Source organism: Schistocerca nitens, chromosome 6 (genome assembly GCF_023898315.1).
Source record: "Schistocerca nitens isolate TAMUIC-IGC-003100 chromosome 6, iqSchNite1.1, whole genome shotgun sequence".
Classification (NCBI taxonomy): domain Eukaryota; kingdom Metazoa; phylum Arthropoda; class Insecta; order Orthoptera; family Acrididae; genus Schistocerca; species Schistocerca nitens.
In genome coordinates, this window is record NC_064619.1 from 501,437,507 (window position 1) to 501,454,182 (window position 16,676).

At 43.5% G+C, this 16,676-nt stretch overlaps 1 protein-coding gene and 1 non-coding gene across 2 annotated transcripts in view; both read left to right on the forward strand.

Annotated features, from left to right (window-relative positions):
• Positions 1–16,676, forward strand: part of LOC126262910 (mucin-5AC) — a 321,105-nt gene that overhangs the window by 247,562 nt on the left and 56,867 nt on the right. The window lies entirely within an intron of this gene.
• On the forward strand, positions 3,286–3,360 carry Trnat-ugu (transfer RNA threonine (anticodon UGU)). The gene has a single exon. It is a non-coding gene; the product is annotated as a tRNA-Thr (tRNA).

A 16,676-nucleotide genomic window follows, 5' to 3' on the forward strand; every position in this document is an offset into this window, starting at 1 on the left:
TTAACCGACAGGAAGAAGATGCTGTGATATGCAAATGATTAGCTTTTCGGAGCATTCACGCAAGGTTGGCGCCGGTGGCGACACCTACAACGTGCTGACATGAGGAAAGTTTCCAACCGATTTCTCATACGCAATCAGCAGTTGACCGGCGTTGCCTGGTCAATCGTTGTTGTGATGCCTCGTGTAAGGAGGAGAAATGCGTTCCATCACGTTTCCGACTTGATAAAGGTCGGATTTAGCCTATCGCGATTGCGGTTTATCGTATCGCGACATTGCTGCTCGCGTTGGTCGAGATCCAATGACTGTTAGCAGAATGTGGAATCGGTGGGTTCAGGAGGGTAATAAGGAACGCCGTGCTGGAACCCAACGCCCTAGCATCACTAGCAGTCGAGATGACAGGCATCTTATCCGCATGGCTGTAACGAATCGTGCAGCCACGTCTCCATACCTGAATCAACAGATCGGGACGTTTGCAAGACAACAACCATATGCACGAACAGTTCGACGACGTTTGCAGCAGCATGGACTATCAGCTCGGAGACCATGGCTGCGGTTACACTTGACGCTCAATCACAGACAGGAGCGCCTGCGATAGTGTATTCAACGACGAACCTGGGTGCACGAATGGCAAAACGTCATTTTTTCGGATGAATCTAGGTTCTGTTTACAACATCATGATGGTCGCATCCGTGTTTGGCGACATCGCGGTGAACGCACATTGGAAGCGTGTGTTCGTCATCGCCATACTGGCGTATCATCCGGCGTGATGTTATGGGGTGCCATTGGTTACACGTGTCCGTCACCTGCTGTTCGCATTGACGGCACTTTGAACAGTGGATGTTACATTTCAGATGTGATACGACCCGTGGCTCTACCCTTCATTCGATCCCTGCGTAACCCACATTTCATCAGGATAATGCACGACCGCATGTTGCAGGTCCTGTACGGGCTTTTCTGGATACAGAAAATGTTAGAGTGCTGCCCTGGTCAGTACATTCTCCAGATCTCTCACCAATTAAAAGCGTTTGGTTAATGGTGGCCGAGCAACTGGCTCGTCACAATACGCCAGTCACTACTATGAACTGTGGTGTAGTGTTGAAGCTGCATGGGCAGCTGTACCTGTACACGCCATCCAAGCTCTGTTTGACTCAATACTGATTTCTCAGGCTCTATGCACCCAAATTGCGCGAAAATGTAATCACATGTCAGTTCTAGTATAATATATTTATCCAATGAATACCCGTTTATCATCTGCATTTCTTCTTGTTGTAGCAATTTTAATGGCCAGTAGTGTAGTTGGTTTAAAAAAATTTTTTTTTTTTTTTTTGTGGTGACTAGTTTCGGACTACGTTATCCAGTTTCAAACCGTAGCATTATTGATAAATGTTAACGTACATTTCCATTAGTGCACACAGAAAATAGCCATAACTATTTTTTTTTAATTTGTATACAGAATCCAGTAACTTTATTACACCACGTTCTTTTGGAAGGGGCTAACACTACTTATTTTAGTGGAGTTACTGGATCCTAAATGAGCATTACTATTCTGTACTTACGCAAAAGTAACATTTATGGTTTTTGCATATGTGTGGACTAGTGGAAATGTACGTGAACATATACGTCGATGACTATGGTTTGAGAATGGATAATGTAGTCTCAGACTAGTTTCTGAACGTAACTGTGACATAAACTGAAGAAAAAAAGTTCATAAGAACTGTCATTTTTGTTCGTCTTGCTACATATTTCTTTCGGTTATCTTCTGTGCGACGCTGCAGCAACTCTTTTTGGATTCGGTCCTTTTATCGGGTTCTGTTACTTGGCAATGACTCATCAAGAGAAAATTACTTTCGTCCTCAAGTTTCACGCACCAGTGTATTTAGATCGCTCCGGCACCCGTTCTGTGGCTGCAAGATTACGTTAGTATGTCGTTCTTGCAATATTCTTTCAGCTGTTCTCACTGGCCTGAGATCAGCTATTTCATGTCGTCCTCCCTTGTCCTCCTGCTGGCTGAAATATTTTCTTCAGTTTGAGCCAGCTACTTCCGAGTGGAGCAGAAAGACACGGGCGTGCTTTAGCGATAGCGACTACAGTTGAAATGGCTCTGAGCACTATGGGACTTAACAGCTGAGGTCATCAGTCCCCTAGAACTTAGAACTACTTAAACCTAACTAACGTAAGGACTGAAGCGCCTAGAACCACCCGGCCACACCGGCCGGCCAGCGACTACAGTGTCAGGTTGAGATTACACTGAGTGTGCTCTGCTGATGCGTGCTACAGTTGCCGAGCCACTCTTCAGTACAGCAGTGCGATGTTAGGGAGGGGGAATGCTTTGATTTAACGAAGCATGTTTTGTAACGGCAAATTTCGTGCGTCCATCGTGGTTCCGAGTCTACGTTAAACTGTGGATCCACTATTTTTGACGGGGTGCGACAGTCCAAAGGTTGGTGTGTGGCAGTAGGATCACGTTTAGTAAGGCTCTAGTGCTTTCAAACCAACCTTTGGACGGATAAAAGCTTCAGCTTATGCTGATTCGTCGAAGCGAGAACGAACGAAACTGCCTCAATGGCAGTAACATTAAAAGAAATAAGAAATGAATAAAGTCATCACTGCCCGTAATACCTCTATTACTAGCTTCATTAGGTGACTTCCTATGTCTTCTTGTTCCCTGCAGATAGGATACCGGTAGTCACTGGTGCAGGTCCAGAAGCTATCAGCCTTTCAACTGTGTAACTTACATTATTGGTGCACACAGTCTTTGTTCTTACACCAGTCCTTAATATAAAAATGATACTAACAAGTAGGAGGGTATGCAAGGGATAAGTCCCTGCAAGCGCACTATCCTCTGTGCCCTCGGTGGCTCAGATGGATGGAGCGTCTGCCATGTAAGCAGGAGATCCCGGGTTCGAGTCCTGCTCGGAGCACACATTTTCAACATGTCCCAAATGAAGTACATCAACGCCTGTTTGCAGCTAGGGTGTCCATTTAATTATCATTTCATTTCTAGCAAAGCTGCATGGTCATCTACGGTAACTGTTCTTTCGGGAGTAGATACTACCGTCATATATAGTTAAAATATGGCTTCCCGGCCATTTACCTTCTTTTGCGAACAAACACGCTATGCCCGATCTCGTACGGGACTTGGTAGATTAATCTGCCACGAGTAATGAGTATGATGGGCAAACATCTATAAGGCGCACTACGAATGTAGTGGTGTAGACATGTTGGGAATGTGGGTATCACGAGGGCGTGCAAGGGATAAGTCCCTGCAGGTGCACTATCCTCTGTGCCCTCGGTGGCTCAGATGGATAGAGCGTCTGCCTTGTAAGCAGGAGATCCCGGGGTCGAGTCCCGGTCGGGGCACGCATTTTCAACATGTCCCTAATGAAGTACATCAACGCGTCTTTGCAGCTAGGGTGTCCATTTAATTATCATTTCATTACTAACAAGTAGCTTCCAAAACCAGAGAGGACAACGATCGCTGCAGACTTTCGCTGAAATATAGAGGCTATAACCTCATAACTGAAGGAGCACGCTACCACTAGAGGAGCTCCATAAGCGGGTAGTACATTATTCGGCTTTCACTCTCCGATTAAAGCAACCTGAAGTGTAACTGTGGGAACAGCTCCACATTGTGCGGCAGGTAACACCGTGCGTTCCGACCATTGTTGACGATGAAAACCACTTGAGGAGCCGCAGCTGGAACTTGGCACGTTTCCGGGCTGATACCGGAACTGCGGACTTGATGGCTCTTTGTTCTCCTTCGTCAGCACAGTACAGAGACATCAAGGAAAGTCCCCTCAAGGCGCATCCTGTTTTCCGTCATTTGTCGCCCTCCGCCTTTCTATCTCTTCAGATTCAAAGGTTATTTCTTTCTCGCGCCGAAGATATTTCTACAGTTATGACATATTTACAAAAAAAAAGCTCTGAGCACTATGGGACTTAACTTCTGAGGTCATCAGTCCGCTAGAACTTAGAACTACTTAAACCTAACCAACCTAAGGACATCACACATATCCATGCCCGAGGCAGGATTCGAACCTGCAACCGTAGCGGTCACGCGGTTCGAGACTGTAGCGCCTAGAACCGCTCGGCCACTCCGGCCGGCGACATATTTACAGTTTTAATACATAAAATAAGAAGTAATAATAAGAATACAAATATTTATCACAGATCTTCATTGTTGCTGTCTTCAGTCGAAAGACTGGTTCGATGCAGCTCTCCACGCTAATCTATCCTGTGCAAGCCTCTTCACCTCCGAATAACTATTGCAACCTGCATCCCTCTGAATCTATTTACTGCATCCATCTCTTGGTTTACCTTTAGAATTTTTACTCCCCATGCTTTCCTCCAATATTAAATTTGTGATTCCATGATGTCTAAGAATGTGTCCTATCAACCAATCTTTTCTTTTAGTCGAGCTATACCGCAAATTTCTCTTTTGCCAGATCTCTTCGGTACTTCCTCAATTAGTTACGGGATCTATGCATCTGATTTTCAGCATTCATCACATTTCAAAAGCTTCTGTTCTCTTCTTGTCCTGGGGCGCTCTGGTCGAGCAGCTCTAGGCGCTTCAGTCCGAAACCACGATGCTGCTACGGCCACATATTCGAATCCTGCCTCGGGCTTGAATGTGTGTGATGTCCTTAGTTAGTTAGGTTTAAGTAGTTCTAAGTTTAGGCAACTGATGACCGCAGATATTAAGTCCCATAGTGCTTAGAGCCATTTGAACCATCTGTTCTTGTCTGAACTGCTTATTTTCTACGTCCCAATCCATACAAGACTACACTTCAGAGAAGCACCTTCAGAAGTGACTTCCTGACACTTAAATCTATACTCGATGATAGCAAATTTCTCTTCTTCAGAAACGCTTTTCTTGCCATTACTAGTCTACATGTTACATCCTCTCTACTTCGGCCGTCATCATTTACGTTACTGCCCAAATAGCAAAACTCGTCTGCCACTTTCGTGTCTCATTTCCTAATCTAATTCCCTCAGCATCGCATGATTTAATTGGACCACATTCCATTAGCCTTGCTTTGCTTTTGTTAATATTCATCTTACATTCTTCTACCAAGTCACTGTCCATTCCGTTCAACTGCTCTTCCATGTGCTTTGCTGTCTCTGACAGAATTACCCTGTCGTCGGCAAACTTCAAAGATTTTATTTCTTGCCCCTGAACTTTACTTCCTTCTTCAAATTTTTTCATGGCCTCGTTTACTGTTTGCTCAATGTACAGGTTGCACAGCCTCGGGGGCACGCTGGAGCCCCGCCTCACTCCCTTCTCCACCACTGCTAGCCTTTCGTGTCTCTCGATCGTTTTAACTGCCCCTTGGTTTCTGTACAAATAGTATATAACCGAATCTTCCTGGCAGATTAAGACTGTGTGCCAGACCGAGACTCGAATTCGGGACCATTGTCTTTAGAGGGCAAGTGCTCTACCATCTGAGCTACCCAAGCACGACCCAAGCCCCGTCCTCACAGCTTTAGTTCCGCCAGTGCCTCATCTCCTCGTTCCAGTATACAGCGTTCGCTCCCTGTTTTCGATCCCTGCTATGTTCAGAATTTCGAAGAGAATATTCCAGTCAACATTGTCAGACGCTCTCTCTAAGTCTACAAAAGCTGCAAATGTAAGTTCCCCTTTCTTTAACCTACGAGAACCCAAACTGATCTTCCGCGAGGTCGATTTCTGCTGGTTTTTCCTTTCTTTTTTTTTAAATAATTCGTTCCAGTATTTTGCACCAAGGGCTTATTAAAATGAAACTTAGGTAATATTAATACCTGTCAACACCTGCTCTCTTTGGGATTCTAGTTATTACATTATTCTTGAATAGCCTGTCTAATATATCTTGCATACCAGGTGGAACGACTTCGTCGTGGTTCACTCTCCCGAGGATATCAGCGAGAAGGTCATCTACTCCAGGAACCTTGCTTCAGCTTAGGTCTTTCAGTCCTCTGTCATATTCTTCTCTTAGTATCTTATCACCACACCTTCATCTACTTCCTCTGCTCTTGCTGTAATATTGCCTTCATTTCCCTTGTATACCCACTCTGTATCTTCCTTTCACCTTTCCCTTCTTGCTTCGTACTGGTTTTCCATCTGAGCTCGTGATATTCATACAATTGCTTCTCTTTCCTCCAAAAGACTCTTTTATCTTCCTTTCGGCGGCACTATATTGTCTTAGTTACACATGTCCTCTAGCCATACCTGCTTAGCCACTTTGCATTTTCTGTCATCTCGATTTTAGACGTTTGTATTCGTCTTCGTCTGCTTCATCATAATTAAGGATACCTCAAAACATTCGCATCTCAACTTTCTCGCTGATGATCTTGTCAAAATCACCACTCTGGCTCGGAGTCGCTTCGAGGTTTCCCTCTGTCTGAGCCGGGAGGCAACATGTCGGAGCGCTTAATTTTTCTAGCGAGAAATTTAGCAGTTTTACTGCAAATTTCATCATCTAGGCCATTCATGGCGGATGTATATAAGGTCCCGTGGGTGCCAGAAGAATACTCCTAGATTTGAATATCTTTATTTTTGTGGAGGATTTCAGCTGTTATTTATTTATTTCAGTGAATGTGAGTCTCCTTGCAGTTGTATTTATTGTTTTATTTTGATGACATACACATCCAAATAAAATAAAAAATCACAGCTGCATGGAAATTGACTTTCACTGGAATAAATTTAATATCTTAGGTGTTGCATGGTGATTCTCCAATGGATATGGCGCCTCCATTTTAGTTGCACAGTTCTTTCTTACTGATTGTTGCCTGTGATCCCCTGGATAAAATTTATGTGCTTGTTGTTCAGTTCCATTGGTTAGTGATAATTTCACAGGATTCATTCAGTCCAAGTTCCAAGGCAGGGCGGAAAGCCTGCAGCCTAGAACAAAATACATTTTATCTGCCAGGAATATCCTGGTCACTGTTTCTGAAATTTGTTAAGTTGCTGGTTAACATGACGCAGTGATTAAATAATAGCTTGTGAATAATGCAAAAGTCTGAAAGCCTACTTGGCCAACAAGATGCGTGCGAATAAACTTAGATTGACAAAGAAAAATATATACATTCTCTTATAAGGACAAGTAACTGCTCACGGAGGTGTTTTGGACAAAGTATCTACCCGTGAAGATACTTTGACTGTGGGAAAACAGAGCGTTCATGTACGTCTCGTACAAGTCTGTTCACTAGATTTGGAATTCTGTGATTTCTACCTATTCCCGCATATACAGAGGTACGTCCTTCAACACATTTTAGTTAAACGTCGATGTGTACAGTGCACACCTCGTAGGTGCAGACTTCATAGGCTCTCAGTTCGCCTATGGAGTCTACTCACTGGAAAAAAGCCGGAGAAAGTCCGTCGATATTTTGAGTGGGCTACGTCGATTACCGAAAAAGACTAATTGTCGTTTGAAATGGGGTGCTTAATTTTGGCCACTAGTCTTTTTAGGTACCTTAAAAGTGGTGAATATCACTGGAAAAATATTTTATCTAATTTACTGCTTGTACGCAAAAGGTATAACTTCGGTAAAAGTTAAACGTTTATTTCAAAAAAATGGTTCAAATGGCTCTGAGCACTATGGGACTCAACTGCTGTGGTCATCAGTCCCCTAGAACTTAGAACTACTTAAACCTAACTAACCTAAGGACATCACACACATCCATGCCCGAGGCAGGATTCGAACCTGCGACCGTAGCAGTCGCACGGTTCCGGACTGCGCGCCTAGAACCGCGAGACCACCGCGGCCGCCCGTTTATTTCAGCACAGATCTAATTAGCCAGGACGTTGCTCTTTCAGTGTAGCCTCTTGCTAATTACAAACGCTCTCACAGAAAGGAAAGTGCCAAAGGATGGTCAGATAGCTCTCCACCGTGACTAGAGATAGTTTTCGATGTACACAAGCAATAATCTGGCACGCGCTGCTGCTGATAATCACTCTTGACCACAAGATATTCCACGCCGTCGTGAATTTCATATCTTCCTTTCACTGTAGAGTTATTATCGAAAGTGGGTTGGTGGCGCACTGTTCCGCGCATTACTACTTTTGCATCGAGTTTCTAATAAAAGACAAACGCGCGGGTGTATTTTCGTGCTGTCTGCGAGCGACGGGATCAAAGCAATCTTTCGCTTGAAAATCTTAGTTAGTAGAGACTCGGTTTCCCTTTCTCCTTTCATAAATATATCTGTAGCGCGAACTGTACCCGCGTGAGATCATACAGAAGGCGGTCTAACTGGATGCAGTATAGTTTCTTTTTTCCTCGGTTTTCTGTGAAATGCTAGCGTTTCTTGAAAACATCTAACAAATACTGGAGGTAATTGATAAATTTGCTAATAAAGTGCATAACATTTCCTTACTGGGCAAAGTAAACACACGTCTGTGTGGGAAAATGAAACATGCTACTCGCATTTTAAGGAACCATTTATGGTGTTATATAACGTGTGATTGTTTCTCGGGTGCCAAATATTATCATAATGGATCGACTCAGTGGCAATGAACGAGCAGTTTACTAAAGACGTGACATTGCATGGAATGTTTCTCACTTGCCACAGAACGTCTTAAAATAAATAAAATGACAGTCAGATGCAGGACATAATATTAACAACATGGTTGTGACCGTCTATGTGAAACTAAATTTATTGTATGGGAGACCACTGGACACGTGTTTGAATTTTTTTTCGCAATTATCCAACGATATACGCAATATGGTAGATTACACTATGTAAATATGCAGATAATTAAACGAGAATTTGAGTCACTTAGAGACGGTGCTGTATTACAGTCGTACACAGGGACGTAGCAGCAGAACCAATCACAGGTATCGACTCAGGGCCGGATTAAAGCGCAAGTGACACAAAGGGAGTCAAGCTGCACGGGTGCCAGAAGCGCCAGTACTGTAAGACTTCTACACGGGACGTGCCACAATTAGTAGCAGTCGCTTGGGAAACCAAAGTGAGAGGAGCACTAGGGGTGTCAAAGTGCAACATCTGTACAAAGTCTACAGTGCCTTTCACAAATTTTAGCGACAACTGACAAGAGTGAAAGTGTTATAGATAAAAGGGGTAAGGGGTTGAAGGGACGGGGCGCCAAATAGTAAGTTGCATGTGTGGAAAAATGTTTTCAAGTAGACGTGTATCCACTGGAATCAGTTTAATGAGGAACAGCAACATAATTGTAAATGTGACTAAGGGTGGTACGCAATCGTTCCAGGATAGGTCCAGAAACATATTGCTTATATTCTATGTGCATGGCGCACAACGACTGTGACGATGCAGTAACGATAATTCTTGGCTGTTCAGCCGCGTACAGCGCTTTCCGCACACCAGCAGTAAACAGGATAGAAAAAGGAAAAATTACACTTGTAGACTACGTTACTTCCTTCAAGCACCTTTCGTGGCTGTAAATATTTAGTTTGCGTGAGGATCTAAATATACAGAAATCAAAATAAATCAATTACTAAAAGCAAGTCTTCTGGTTCAGACTGTATACCAATTAGGTTCCTTTCAGAGTATGCTGATGCAATAGTTCCATACTTAACAATCATATACAACCGTGCGATCGACGAAAGATCCGTACCCAACGACTGGAAAGCTGCACAGCTCACACCAATATTCAAGAAAGATAGTAGGAGTAATCCACTAAATTACAGGCCCATATCGTTAACGTCGATATGAAGCAGGATTTTAGAACATATATTGTGTTCGATCACTATGAATTACCTCGAAGAAAACGGTCTATTGAAACACAGTCGACATGGGTTTAGAAAAAATCTTTCCTGTGAAACACAACTAGCTCTTTATTCACATGAAGTGTTCAGTGCTATTGACAAGGGATTTCAGATCGATTCCGTATTTCTGGATTTCCAGAAGGCTTTTGACACGGTACCACACAAGCGGCTCGTAGTGAAATTGCGTGCTTATGGGATATCGTCTCGGTTATGTGACTGGATTTGCGACTTCCTATCATAGAGGCCACAGTTCGTAGTAATTGACGGAAAGTCATCGAGTAAAACAGAATTGATATCTGGCGTTCCCCAAGGTAGTGTTATAGACTCTTTGCTGTTCCTTATCTACACTACTGGCCATTAAAATCGCTACACCACGAAGATGATGTGCTACAGACGCGAAATTTAACCGACAGGAAGAATATGCTGTGATATGCGAATGATTAGCTTTTCGGAGCATTCACACAAGGTTGGCGCCGGTGGTGACACCTACAACGTGCTGACATTAGGAAAGTTTCCAACCGACTTCTCATACACAAACAGCAGTTGACCGGCGTTTCCAGGTGAAACGTTGTTTTAATGCCTCGTGTAAGGAGGAGAAATGCGTACCACCACGTTTCTGACTTTGGTAAGGGTCGGATTGTAGCCTATCGCGATTGCGGTTTATCGAATCGCAACATTGCTGCTCGCGTTGGTCGAGTAGCTTCAGGAGGGTAATACGGAACGCCGTGCTGGATCCCAACCGCCTCGTATCTTTAGCTGTCCGTGTTTGGCGACATCGCGGTGAACACACTTTGGAAGCGTGTATTCGTCATCGCCATACTGGCGTGTCACCCGGCGTGATGGTATGGGTAGCCATTGGTTACACGTCTCCGTCACCTCTTGCTCGCAGTGACGGCACTTTCAACAGTGGACGTTGCATTTCAGATGTGTTACGACCCGTGGCTCTACCCTTCATTCGATCCCTGCAAAACCGTACATTTCAGCAGGATAATACACGACCGCATGTTGCAGGTCCTGTACGGGCCTTTCTGGATACAGAAAATGTTCGACTGCTACCCTGGAAAGCACATTCTCCAGATCTCTCACCAATTGGAAACGTCTGGTCAATGGTGGCCGAGCAACTGACTCGTCACAATACGCCAGTCACTACTTTTGATGAACTGTGGTATCGTGTTGAAACTGCATGAGCGGCGGTACCTGTACACGCCATACAAGCTCTGTTTGACTCAATGCCCAAGCGTATCAAGGCCGTTATTACGACCAGAGGTGGTTGTTCAGGGTACCGATTTCTCAGGATCTATGCACCTAAACTGCGTGAAAATGTAATCGCATGTCAGTTCTAGTATAATATATTTGTCCAATGAATACCCGTTTATCATCTGCATTTCTTCTTGGTGTAGCAATTTTAATGGCCAGTAGTGTATATAAACGATTTGGGAGACAATCCGAACAGCTGTCTTCGGTTGTTTGCAGGTGACGCTGTCGTTTATCGACTAATAAAGTCATCAGAAGATCAAAACAAACTGCAAAAAAAAATGGCTCTGAGCACTATGGGACTTAACATCTGTGGTCATCAGTCCCCTAGAACATAGAGCTACTTAAACCTAATTAACCTAAAGACATCACACATCACCCAGTCATCACGAGGCAGAGAAAATCCCTGACGCCGCCGGGAATTGAACCCGGGTACCCGGGCGCGGGAAGCGAGAACGCTACCACACGACCACGAGCTGCCGACCAAAGCAAACTGCAAAAACGATTTAGAAAAGGTATCTGAATGGTGCGAAAAGTGGGAGTTGACCCTGAATAACAAAAAGTGTAAGGTCATCCACATGAGTGCTAAAAGGAACTCGTTAAACTTCGGTTACACGATAAATCAGTCTAATCTAAAAGCCGTAAATTCAACTAAATACCTAGATATTACAATTACGAACAACTTAAATTGAAAGGAACACATGGGAAATGTTGTGGGGAAGGCTAACCAAAGACTGCGTTTTATTGGCAGGACACTTAGAAAATGTAACAGGCCTACTAACGAGACTGCCTACACTACTCTTGTCCGTCCTCTTTTAGAATACTGCTGCGCGGTGTGGGATCCTTACCAGACAGGACCGACGGAGTACATCGAAAAATTTCAAAGAAAGACAGCACGTTTTGTATTATCGCGAAATATGGGAGAGAGTGTCACAGAAATGATACAGGATTTGGGATCGACATCATTAAAAGAAAGGCGTTTTTCGTTGCGACGAAATCTTCTCACGAAATTCCAATCATCAGCTTTCTCCTCCGAATGCGAAAGTATTTTGTTGACACTGACCTACATAGCGAGGAACGATCACCACAATAAAATAAGTGAAAGCAGAGCTCGTACGGAAAGATATAGGTGTTCATTCTTTCCGCGCGCTATACGTGATTGGAATAATAGAGAATTGTGAAGGTGGTTCGATGAACTTTCTGCCAGGCACTTAAATGTGAATTGCAGAGTATCCATGTAGATGTAGATGTAGATCAGAAAAAAAGAGAAAGATACTCTGCCGTGACTAGGTTAACAGTCACTCAGGTCAAACTTCTCGATACATCCTCCCTGCAGACATCTCATCTTTTTTTTTATTTTTTTTATAAGTCTCATCGTCGCTTTTCCATCTTCATTACTTCATTGAGATTAGCACGACTTGACACGTAAGTAAAGCATTTAGAATCATGAAACCACACACAATCCAAAGCAGCATAACTTGCAAAAAATGGTTCAAATGGCTCTGAGCACTATGGGACTCAACTGCTGTGGTCATTAGTCCCCCAGAACTTAGAACTACTTAAACCTAACTAACCTAAGGACATCACACACATCCATGCCCGAGGCAGGATTCGAACCTGCGACCGTAGCAGTCGCACGGTTCCGGACTGCGCGCCTAGAACCGCGAGACCACCGCGGCCGGCGGCATAACTTGCAGCAACATCGCAATTCGTCTTTCTTCATCTGATTGTCAATTGATGCAGAGCCGCAACAAACAAAAGAACATACGTAAAATGTAGTCTTTAAACTTTTGTTCTGTTGGCTCAGTTGGCATACCGAGGTTGGTGGCTCCATCTAGCAGCCAAAACTAAAAGGAACGAGCATTCCATACCAGGAAAATGTTGTTCAACAAAATCCAGTTCCGATCTCATGATTTCCCTCCTCTTCCTCCAACCTTTGCCCTCCCTCTGCCTCTTTTCCTTTACGCTTCCTCACTTTTTTTGCCTGTCACAAAACTGTGCCTCTGCGGAAACTATGCCAAGGGAATCATTTATTCCAGCTACGCCACTGACAACGCGTTAGTGGTGGACAAGCTTTGAGTTGATCCATGACTGAAGCATGAAACTATCAACAGTTTGGACACTGAAGTGGAAATTACATATTCGGATACCATTAGCAGTCCTACGTACATCTTATTAATCTACCAGCCACCTGCCTCATACCCTACCTCCACCCCTTTCCGTCAGATTCCTTAAAGATCGACCTCACGCGTCAAAAGAGCTTCAACCGTCTCATTACTTTACAAATGAGTTAACGTGGTAAATGTTTGACGTTAAGTATGTAAAACCTTTGTGTCTGAAGACGCAAAACCCTAATTATTTTGGATTTTTCAGCTGCGGATAATTCGTCCACAGACTAATGAAAAACTCAAAACCAAAACTATAATAAATTAAGATGTCATCTTTGACGCTGAAGTGTTTTGCTACATCAACAGTGAACATTTATAGGTGAATGTAGAATTTGCCGGCGTATACTGCTGACGAAACATTTCTCGGGCTTCCATTCGGGTGGTCCCGGAATTTCAATGCAACCACCCAGATGGAAGTCCGAAAAGATTTGGTCAAAGAATATTTAGTAAGCGATAAACTGTTATACTTTCATTAGTTAGTGGCACTTTAACCGAGAAAAAATGTCGTAAAGGTTCGAAATACTTCTTAGAAATTTGTTCGAAGTAGTCTCCTTATCAAACACTGGATGAGTATAGTCTGGGTACTTTTCGCTCCATTGTAAGCAAAAACTAATTTTTCACATATCTCAAAATTTACGGCATCATATCTCCTGAACTACACTTATGCTCATAAATTAAGGATAATTGCAGAATGTGGTGCCACACAACGTGGCACTACACGTAACTGGCGCTAATATCATAGGCACATATGGAACACACACGACACAGATCAGTAAGTCCACGTTATTGGTGATAAGTTGAGAAAACTGTCTCGAAAAACAAGTGCTACCCAACGCCACTGTTTCCTGCGTATGTACCCCGACATCAATATGGGATATGATCACCATGCACACGTACACATGCCGCACAACGGGTTGGCATACTCTGGATCAGGTGGCCGAGCAGCTGCTGGGTATAGCCACCCATTCTTGCACCAGTGCCTGTTGGAGCTCCTGAAGTGTCGTAGGGGTTTGAAGACGTGCAGCGATACGTCGACCGAGAGCATCCCAGACGTGCTCGATAGGGTTTAGATCTGGAGAACAGGCAGGCCACTCCACTCGCCTGATATCTTCTGTTTCAAGGTACTCCTCCACGATTGCAGCACGGTGGGGCCGTGCGTTATCATCCATCAGAGGAAGGTGGGATCCACTGCACCCCTAAAAGGCAGACATACTGGTGCAAAATGACGTCCCGATACACCTGACCTGTTAGAGTTCCTCTGTCAAAGACATGGTGATTTAAGCCCGCAAACTGCCCACCACAGCGTTGTTTCACCATTTATCAACATTATCCTTAATTTATGAGCATGAGTGTATGTGACGTAATTTTGCAGTACATTCAGCAGTATATGCGGATACTGTCTGCAAAATGCGCTGCGAATAGATTTAGTAGTAAAGAAGCAATAAATTAAAATATCATGCGTGATACTGAAGTTTTATCGCATGAACAACGAACATTTCGTATGCGATGAATTGTTTTCCTTTCGTTATTTTGTGGTGCTATAAGCGAGAGAAAGCTTATAAAAGGTTTGAAATTATGTATAAAGTTTGTCGGAAGTCGCTAAGTGGTCTCACTCTTGAATAATGGATGAATATACTCTGTGTAATTCCGTCGCGGTGAGTTAACGCAGCCTCGAGAAATACACACATTTAATAACTGTAATACTTGTCTTATTGTGTGTTAAAAATTTGAGGTAAAATAATACCTGTTAATGAGCAGATTATGAAGGAATTTTAAATTTTTAAATTCCGTCAATAATTTTATGAAATACTGAAATTAAAATTTTTGTTGCTCTTTGCACCCATTTATATAGGCTACGTGCAATTTAAATTGAGTGACGATTTTAACCGTTTAATAATTTACAACACACTGCTTCACTTCAGCGTTCACTCCGCCGTTGAGCGAGAAATTTCATTCTGCGACACATTATTATTAATACAAAACTGCAACGATAAAAGCAAATTTGTGGTCGTTTGTTTAATCGACAGAATTGCATCCTTAATGTGGATTGGCAGTTTCGCCCTTTGACTGAAGCTGATGCATTTTGCTGCGCCGCTACATGCGAAAACAGGATCCCGTTTTCCGTTGATTGGAAGGTTGGCTCCGGCGAAACCGCAAACCCGCGAGAGTAACGTAATTTATGCGGCGCGTTATCACAGAACGGTCGCGGCTAAATCTCTGCCGGCGACGCGACGTTGCTCAAAAAGCGGCACGCTCTTCAACTGCTGGCTCAGAAGTGAAAGTGCAGCGCGAGGACCGACAATTAGGCTCGGTAATTGCTGCGCCCGCGTCCTGCAGAGGAGCCAGAATGAAAGGGACAATGGCTCCCGAGGGGCGCGCTGCGCAGGAATGTTCCCAAGCCTCTTCGCGGACCCCGCCGCTACTGGACGCTTGTGTAACGTTCTGCTCTATGGCCTCAGAGATAACCTCTTTCGTTCTCGCTTTCTAAAACATCTACATCTACATAAATACTCCGCGAGCCACTGTGTAATGCAGAGCAGATGGTACTTCGTACTGTCGTTTGTTGCTGCCTTTCCGGTTGGGCAAGGGAAATATTATCATTCTGGTTCCTTTACAAACAGCAGACCTACACACTTACAGTTAATTGCCTCCGCCTTGCTAAACCTTTCTTATCCAAGCCCCATCCCGTTATTACCACTGACCGCCATAGTTTACAGTTCAGTGTATGTGTTCCCCTAGGATCGATACTCTCTCCTATTCCTGCATATGATTTACAATGCCGGCGAAACGACCCATTTCCTCTTGTCTCTATCAATCAGTACATTACCGACATCTCTTTTCTAGCCCTCTACCGTGTACGAAAGGTAAAGGTGTCAGAGATGCATTCTGGCGTTGCGACTGATAATGAAAGCAAAACTAAAGAAAAATGAAGACACCTTCATAGGATTTGTCGACCTGGAAAAAACGTTCGACGATATAAAATGAAGCAAGATGTTCGAAATTTTTTACAAAAATAAGAGTAAGCTATAAGGAAAGACGGATATATAAAATATGCACAAGACCCAAGAGGGAATAATAAAGTGGATGACCAAGAACCAAGTGCTCGGATTAGATGTTCAATCTAACACTGAAGAAGCAATGGTGGAAATAAAAGAAAGGTTAGGAAGTGAAATTAAAATTCAAGGTGAAAGGATTTCAATTCGCTGATGATATTGCCGTCCTGAGTGAAAGTGAAGAAGAATTACATGATCGGCTGAATGGAATGAACAGTCTAATGACTACAGAATATAGATTGAGAGTAAATCGAAGAGAGAAGAAAGTGAAAAGAAGTATCAGAAATGAGAATAGCGGGAAACTTAACATCTGGAGTGATAGTCACGAAGTAGATGAAGTTAAGAAATTCTACTACCAAGGCAGCAAAATAACCGATGACGGACGGAACAAGGAGGACATCAAAAGTAGACTAGCATTGGCAAAAGGGGTATTCCTGTCCAAGAGAAGTCTGCTAGTATCAAACATAGGCTTTACATCGAGA